General features: G+C 43.5%; 1 pseudogene; it reads left to right on the top strand.

Annotated features, from left to right (window-relative positions):
- The first annotated feature begins 899 nt into the window (after window positions 1–899).
- On the top strand, window positions 900–2,914 carry LOC116876706 (annotated as a pseudogene).
- Window positions 2,915–7,757: the final 4,843 nt, after the last annotated feature.

Here is a 7,757-nt window from a genome sequence, read left to right as displayed (position 1 = left end):
CAAATGTCTGTGTTTCGTGCTCTAAAACTCTTGAGTCCTACAAAAGTGAGGCAATTTTGGAAACTTCCTTTAAGGATAAACACTTATTAGACAGAGCATCTGCTTGTGGGAATCTTGTACTAGTCTCCCTCTGTCTCTCTCTCCCGCTCTGTCTCTATATTTCTCCACTCTCTGAACTCTGCTACAGATGCACATCTCACCCATGACTCCTGCTCTGCCTAATAAACAATCCTTTAGAAAAAGAAAAAAAAATGTACTTTGGCCCAGCTAGCTTGTCAAACTCATTCCCTCTCATCTTTCACTGCTACACTATATAAAGAGAAGTCTCACTCACTGTCTCTTTTCTACTACCCAATTACTGTGTAATGCACTGCAAGCCAACTCCCTTCTCCACTACACTACTGAAAATGCTCTCCCAAAGGTCATGGATTCCTCCCTATTATAGATCTAACAGTGTTTCCTCAGCACTCGTCTTCTTCATTCTCTTTGCAGCCCTTGACCCTGCTGACTATTCACTTTTTCTTGCTGTGTGTCTCAGTACTCAGGCAGTGAGCACTGGAGAAATTCAGACCTCAAAGGTCTTTCAATACTGTCATTTAAACTGAGCTTAGTATCTATAAAATTGAAGTCCCTGATGGTCTCTGTGCTCTTACATTGTGCAAAATTTATCATGACCTTATGTAGAAGGGAATATATATAACTTAATGATACCAAACTTACCTTGTTGATTCTCTTAGTAGATGTGGCTAATAATTATTTTTAAAATGCTGTGTTTTAAAATTCATGCAGGTCCCTTTCTAGAGAGGCAGTCAAGGGGGCCCGATGAAGCTGGAGGGTGGCATTGCTACTTCCCACAGGTAGGGGACGTTACATAAATGTCCAAAATACCTCTCATGAGCATGAGGTCAGGCAAAGGCACCTGCTACAACTGCTCTGGGAAGCCTGCAAAGCTATCCACACCAGATCTCACCATAGGGACCAGGATGGAAAAGACTTTGGGGCCTGCCTTTTCAGCTGTCACTACCATTGCAAAAGCCAATAGGACCAGCATTCACAGAGTACCACGGGGTGCCCCTGCTCCTCCAGCACCCTTACCTGCCTCCCTCCCTGAGGAAGACAGCAGGTCCCCAGCACCCTGCACTCTGCATCCAAGCTATACTGTGCCATCTCTGGCAGCTGCCTACACTCAGAGTCCAGCCTGTCTCTGCACTCTGCATTCTTGCCGCCAGAGTATGAAGAGGAGCTGGAGCCACTGGTGTTTGCTGAGCAGCCATCAGTGAGGCTCTGTTGCCAGCTCTGCTACAGTGTGTTCAGGGACCCTGTGATCAGCACGTGGAGGCATATGTTTTATCAAAGATGGATCTTAAAGTCAAAGAAGTGTCCCACAAACAACACCAAGCTGATGGTGGTAGTCAACAAAATTGCAGTGGAGTGTAGATCCGGGAGCTCTTCCTTCACTGCAGGCATGGCTGTCAACTGGTGGCTGGCAGGAAGCCCATCAGTTTTGAGGTAGATGCCAGTGGGGACCCCTTCACCATCAAGCTCAGTGCCTGGGAAGACCCCAAGGGCTGCTGTGACTGCAGGCCTGTATGGTGCTCCAACAACCCTAGTGGCCATCCCCTCCTCAAGATGAACATGGAGGACCCCTTAAGGATTACAAGCACATCAAGTGTCCCCACTCTTACAGGTGCCTGTTCATGGGAAACGAGGTTATGTATGAGTTGAGAAAACCTGAAGGAGTTCCTCCAGCAAAAGGCTGACAGCTTCCACAAAATACACCTAGTGCTGACCCAGAAGAACCAGGGGACTGTTTTCAGCACTTCGTGCTTGGGCAAGATCTCAGAGAAGATTGACCACCTGGAGAAGAGCCTAAGCTCAAGTTTGATGTTCTGGACTAAAATCAGGGAGCTCAGAGAAGACCTTATGGAGCTTTGGAGGGATGTATCCATGTTGAATGACAAGCTGTTCTACATCAATCCACGGCTGAACACGGGCATCCTAGGATCCTATGACTCTCAGCAGATCTTCAAGTGCAAAGGAAACCTCATGGGCCAAAGGAGCCCTGTCTGGTGTCTCTGCATCTACTCCATGGGTGACATGTGGGATATTGGTACCACCTGCAAATGCCAGAAGATGCTAGAGGGTTGTGCTGATTGCTCTGCCTTCAGGGGCACGAGCTTGACAGTAGCACAGAAGACCATACAGCATGTGGGATATCCAGAACCTGCAGAGGGTAAACGTAACCCAGGCCCAGAAAATTGGTATACACACTGGTCTCCTCATACAGCATGCTCTTCAGCAGCTCCCTGAGGTCATCTAGGTCTGGGACATGGGCACTGAGCTGTGTAAGGTTTTATAGGTGAAATAAACACAACACCAGGTGAGGTAGGCGCAAGGCAAGATTTATTAAAGGCACTCTCCAGCAAAGTTTCAGGGCTCAGGAGAAGGGGAGCCAGGAAAGTCACCCTGGAAGGAGGTGGGCACCCTCGGGCGAGGTTCCTCGACTCTGGAAAGGGGAGTGGGGGAAGTCGCACGGAGGGAGTTGGTGGGGGTCTTTTATCGGGCCAAGGCAGGGCATGAGCTCACATCCATGTTTGGTGATCGGAAGGTATGGGGTGAGGGCTCCCGATACTCCTGTTTCCTGCATTGGTATCGGGTTACCTATGGAGACGTGACCTGGGCGTACACCCTTTTGGTGGGAGAATCTAGGGTTAAGGAAGTGGGGGGGGGAGGGGACTGGAAGATGGCGGCCCCGGAGGTCATTTCTATTGTTCCTCCTGCATTCCCGGAACCGCCAACCCAACAAGCTGAAGTTAAAGAAGGAGTTCATGGCCTCAACCATTATGTGCAGGCCCTGGTCAAAGCTACGTGCACAGTGGCTCCTAACCAAATAATCAAGATCTGGGACATCTGAACCCTCTGCTGCACTGACGTCCTACAGATACCACCAGCAGCATCTACTATATTGACATAATGAATGGCCACAGTGTGGCACCTAGCAGAACCTCATTCACACATGAGACATCAAGTAACAGGTGTGGGTCCTAATAGGCCGCATTGGTACTATGTAGGCCCTGACAGTCATTCAATGCCAGACCAGACCATTGTCTCCAGCGTGTCCTGTGACAGGTCCCTCAGGGTCTGGAGTGTGAGCAAAATGATCTGCATGTAGACTGCTGCATCATGAGTGTAGTGTGACCGGGCTGGCCATGGGCCAGGGGCCAGCTCTTCTCAGGGCTGTGGATAGCACTATGAAAGTTTGGACTTGCTAAAAGAAAATCCATGCTGTGTCTTGGCTTCTTCTTGGCCTGTCCAAGCTAGGCTGGCCACAGTCTCAGGGTCTCTTTCTGCCTTGTGTGTGGAACAGGTGAGCAGACTTAGCCAGGCAGGCAGTTTCCTTTCTACCCTATGCTCAGAGAGCCTTCCTCTGCTTGGTCCTGTCATTGGTCCTCCTCCCAAGCTGCCAGATACAGTGCTGGACCAGCCCACCATCTGTCCCCACCTCAGATAGACTGTGGTTCTTTTAATTCACCTTTTATACTGTTTTTAGACTGTGTATGTATCTGATTACTTTCTGATTGGAATAGAAGGTGCACAGATTGTGAAAAATATTAAAATACATACAGATTGACACCTTTAAAATAAAATTTTAAAAAAATTACTTGCTTTTATAGTGTCCAGGTTATAATTATTTCTCCCAAGGGGGGAATAGTTCAGTTTATTCTGCATTACTGTATTTACTACCAAGGACTCAGAGGGGGCAAGAAGGAGAAAGAGAAGAGAGCTCTGTGCTAAGAGTCTGGAGAAAGTTTGGCCCGCTTTGTCTGCAGAAGAGGAAGGGATCATTCAAGTCCTCCCATATCAGGATTCATCAGGAAAGTTTCTGAGAAAATAATGAAGGTGGATGAGGATGCAGGACCTCTGTCCCTGGGTTGCTATCATTCATATCCTCATTAACACTCTCATTCCCATGGCCCTATAATCATGTCCCTCCATTCCTGCCCTTATGCAGTCAGCTTTTGTCAGATTCCATCTGCTGCTTCTCCCCTCATTATGCCTGAGGTGAGGCAGTCTTTTTTATTTAATCCTCTGGTCATTAGCTAAGCGCCAAACTAAGATGATCTGGAGGGCAAATGCCAAAGACAGGAGCCCACCTTAGATAACATCCCAGTTGGTGTTACCCTTGTACTTCTTTCTGTGTGTTATATCCCTTCTTCCTAAGATATGGGTGATAATGTAGGGGAAACTCTCTGAGCTAAGCAGTGTAAATCTTCTATTAACAAGAAAGACAGTTATTTAAGACACTCAGAAGTATGGCAGAGGACACTGGGTTTTTATCAAAGATAATGGAACTTCCTCCCAAGATCAAGGATTTCACACAGCACTGCCTACCTACCCCTCCTAGGATTCATTTCTTCTAGGAGTTGTTCAGCCACTTTTGATGAGTCACACATTTTGATGGTGATGGAAATGCCTCAGGAATACCCTTTTCTGAACTTGAGAGTTCAGAACTCTTATACTCTTATCTGAACATAAGAGATAAACCAACAATGTGAGCAAAAAGAAACCTAGAATGCTAAGCGGACAGTTGTCCATCTACCACAGAAAAGATTGCAGAGATGGAAACTTTCCAGATTCCTGTGTAGCCACTTTACCCATGATGTCCAAATTAGTAGGTGCAATGTTAAGGAAAAGATCAATGCAAACAGCAAACTTCGGATGTGAGCCTGCATTTTCATTGACTTCTCTTTTTATTATTAATTAACATATAGAGTATTATTTGTTTCATGGGCACGGGTCTGTGATTCATCAGTCTTACACAATTCACTGCATTCACTGTAGCACATACCCTCCCCAATGTCCATCACCCAGCCGCCCCATCCCTCCTATCCCTCCCCTCCCTCTTCCCTCCAGCAACCCTCAGTTTGTTTCCTAAGGTTATCATTGGCTTCTCTTTTTATTCAATCTTGTTGTGATATTGTGATTTAAAAAGAAAATAAATATTTGGTCTTTGTTCCTGGTTTCCAATAGGGAACTCCTTAAACACTTTTGAATCTCTTAAGTGGTGAGAGCTACAGTGGTGTTTTTGTTATGTTAATGAGGTCACTTAGGGACAGACACACACACACACACACACACACACACACACACACACACACCCCTAAGAAGGGGGGGGCAGGGGAAATCAGCCTTGCCATTATAAGATCAGAACTTTCAATCTTACCCCCCTTGACCTCCTGAGAGGGGAAATGGGCTAGAGATTAAGTTCAGTCAGTAATGACCAATGATTTAATCAGTTGTGCCTATATAATGAAGCCTCCATTTGGTTGTCCAAACCCAAAAAAAACAAGGTTTGGAGAGCTTCCAGGTTGGTGAACACGTGAGATCTGGGGAGAGTGGCTTACTTGGTGTGGGCATAGAATTCTGTGCCCTATCTCCATACTTTGCCCCATGGATTTCTTGCATCTCTCTGTTCCTGGGTTATATTGTTTTATAATAAACAGGTAATCTAGAAAACAAAATGTTTCTGTGAGTTCTGTGAGCCACTCTAACAAATTATCTGAACCCAAGGAGGAGTTGTTGGAACTTTCAATCTATAGCCAATCAGAAGCTCAGGTGACAACCTGGACTTGCAGTTGCTTATGAATTGTGAAGGGGTGGGTGGTCCTGTAGGACTGAGGGTTTAACCTGTGGGACCTGAGGCTATATCCAGGTAGATAATGTCAGAATTGAACTGAATTACTGGGCTCTGAGCAGCAGGTGTCCAAGAATGCTTGCTGGTATAGAGGAGACTCCACCCAGCGTGCACATACACACACACACACACACACACACACACACTCACACTGGAACAGTGACCAGGACCCATTAGTTGCTGATCTGTCTGAAGAGTATCAGTTACTTTGTTTTTTGTTTGTTTGTTTGTTTTTTAAGGAGAGAGGGAAACAAGCCATAAGAGATTCTTTTTTTTTTTTTTAAGATTCTATTTATTTGACAGACAGAGATCACAAGTAGTCAGAGAGGCAGGCAGAGAGAGAGAGAGGAGGAGGAAGCAGGCTCCCTGTCGAGCAGAAAGCCCGATGTGGGGCTCGATCCCAGGACCCTGGGATCAGGACCTGAGCTGAAGGCAGAGGCTTTAATCCACAGAGCCACGCAGGTGCCCTCAGTTACATTCCTAGCATCTGTTTTTCTGCTTAAAAAACAAAACAAAACAAAAACATAGCAATAAAGAGAACATGGGCTTTGGAATTAGAAATATCTAAGTTGAAAACCCTGGTCCACCTTTCCCAGGTGCATAGCTGGGAAATATACTTACCAACTCTGAGCCTCAATTTTCTCATCTGTAAAACAGAAATAAAAATAGTACTTCCAGGAAGTGATAGGAAGATACCATCTATGCATATAAAGTATTAACAAATGGAATCATTTCTTTATGATATTAACTGATTCATTTTGGTAACCATTTCTCATTTCTACTGATTTCAGATGAAGGAATATGTCTGCAAAGACATACTCCCCTTTATACCTTACCTTGTACATTTTAAATGCACAACTGAAATTCTGCCATAAAATAAAGGAGAATGCTTACCTCTTTAAGGATATATAATTATTGTTGACAGTCACCCAACTTGAAGAAGCACTTCTGGATTGATTAACAGTGACCCATAATTAAATACAACAGTACTTAGAAAAAGACCTGATGGTCCCAGAAAGAATTATTTCAGGAATAATGAGTGTTTATCATTTTTATTAGCTTCCTAAGTGGCAGTTATCAACATTAGTTATACAGATTTTTAATTAAAAATGGGAAAAATTAATAAAGTACTGCTGTGAAGAGAAACTTTTAAACATTTATCATCATAATATAAATTCAGTATCTCTATAATCATATGTATGGCATAGAATGTTTTTAAGAACATGAAGTGGTCTATACCACATTTTCCTTTAAGTAACATGTTTTATTAAGGAGGCTATTAAGTGGAAATTGTCTTCATAACTTAAAATCGTTGCTTTCTTAGAGAAAGAACATTAATGTTTCACAACAGGGTTAGAAACATACTCATGGAGGGAGGAGGATAGGGAGACGGTGGTTGGGTTATGGACATTGGGGAGGGTATGTGCAATGGTGAGTGCTGTGAAGTGTGTAAGCCTGATGATTCACAAACCTGTACCCCTGGGGCAAATAATACATTATATGTTAATAAAAATAATTAATAAAAAAATTTTTTAAAAGAAACATACACATAACACAGGGATATACAGCAAACAGAAAGAATTTTGTTAGCACCTACCAGCTTTCCAGCCCATATGAATATATATTAAAAACATTTATATGTGTATTTATATTTAAGTATGTATCTAAGTCCCCATATAATTTTTCCTAGATGTGGTTATTTAAAAGTCCTCTTTTCCCTACTTCATTTCTCATTTTCAGATACACTGTTCTAGTAAGACTCTACACCAATTTGATGATTCTAATTTTCTTTAGTTATCACCAAAATAATCTGTAGTGAAAGAAGAAAGCTGAAAACCCATTACCCTATGCTACCTCCAGATACTCCCAGAAAATATTAAAGGATTTTTTTGGAAGTATGAAGCCACAACAGTCAACAGAAAGAGAAAGAAGACAAGAGTAATAAAATTTTAGAATTTCTACAGCAGATAAAGCCATTAGATCTTTTGAACCAATCCTCGTGCTGAGGAAATTTAGAAAAGCTGGATAAAGTATAAAATCATCTGATCAAAGGGAATAAAGA

The sequence above is a fragment of the Lontra canadensis genome, unplaced genomic scaffold (assembly GCF_010015895.1).
Source record: "Lontra canadensis isolate GAN:19392208 unplaced genomic scaffold, GSC_riverotter_1.0 scaffold47, whole genome shotgun sequence".
NCBI classification, from domain to species: domain Eukaryota; kingdom Metazoa; phylum Chordata; class Mammalia; order Carnivora; family Mustelidae; genus Lontra; species Lontra canadensis.
This window is presented reverse-complemented; position numbering and strand designations above follow the sequence as displayed.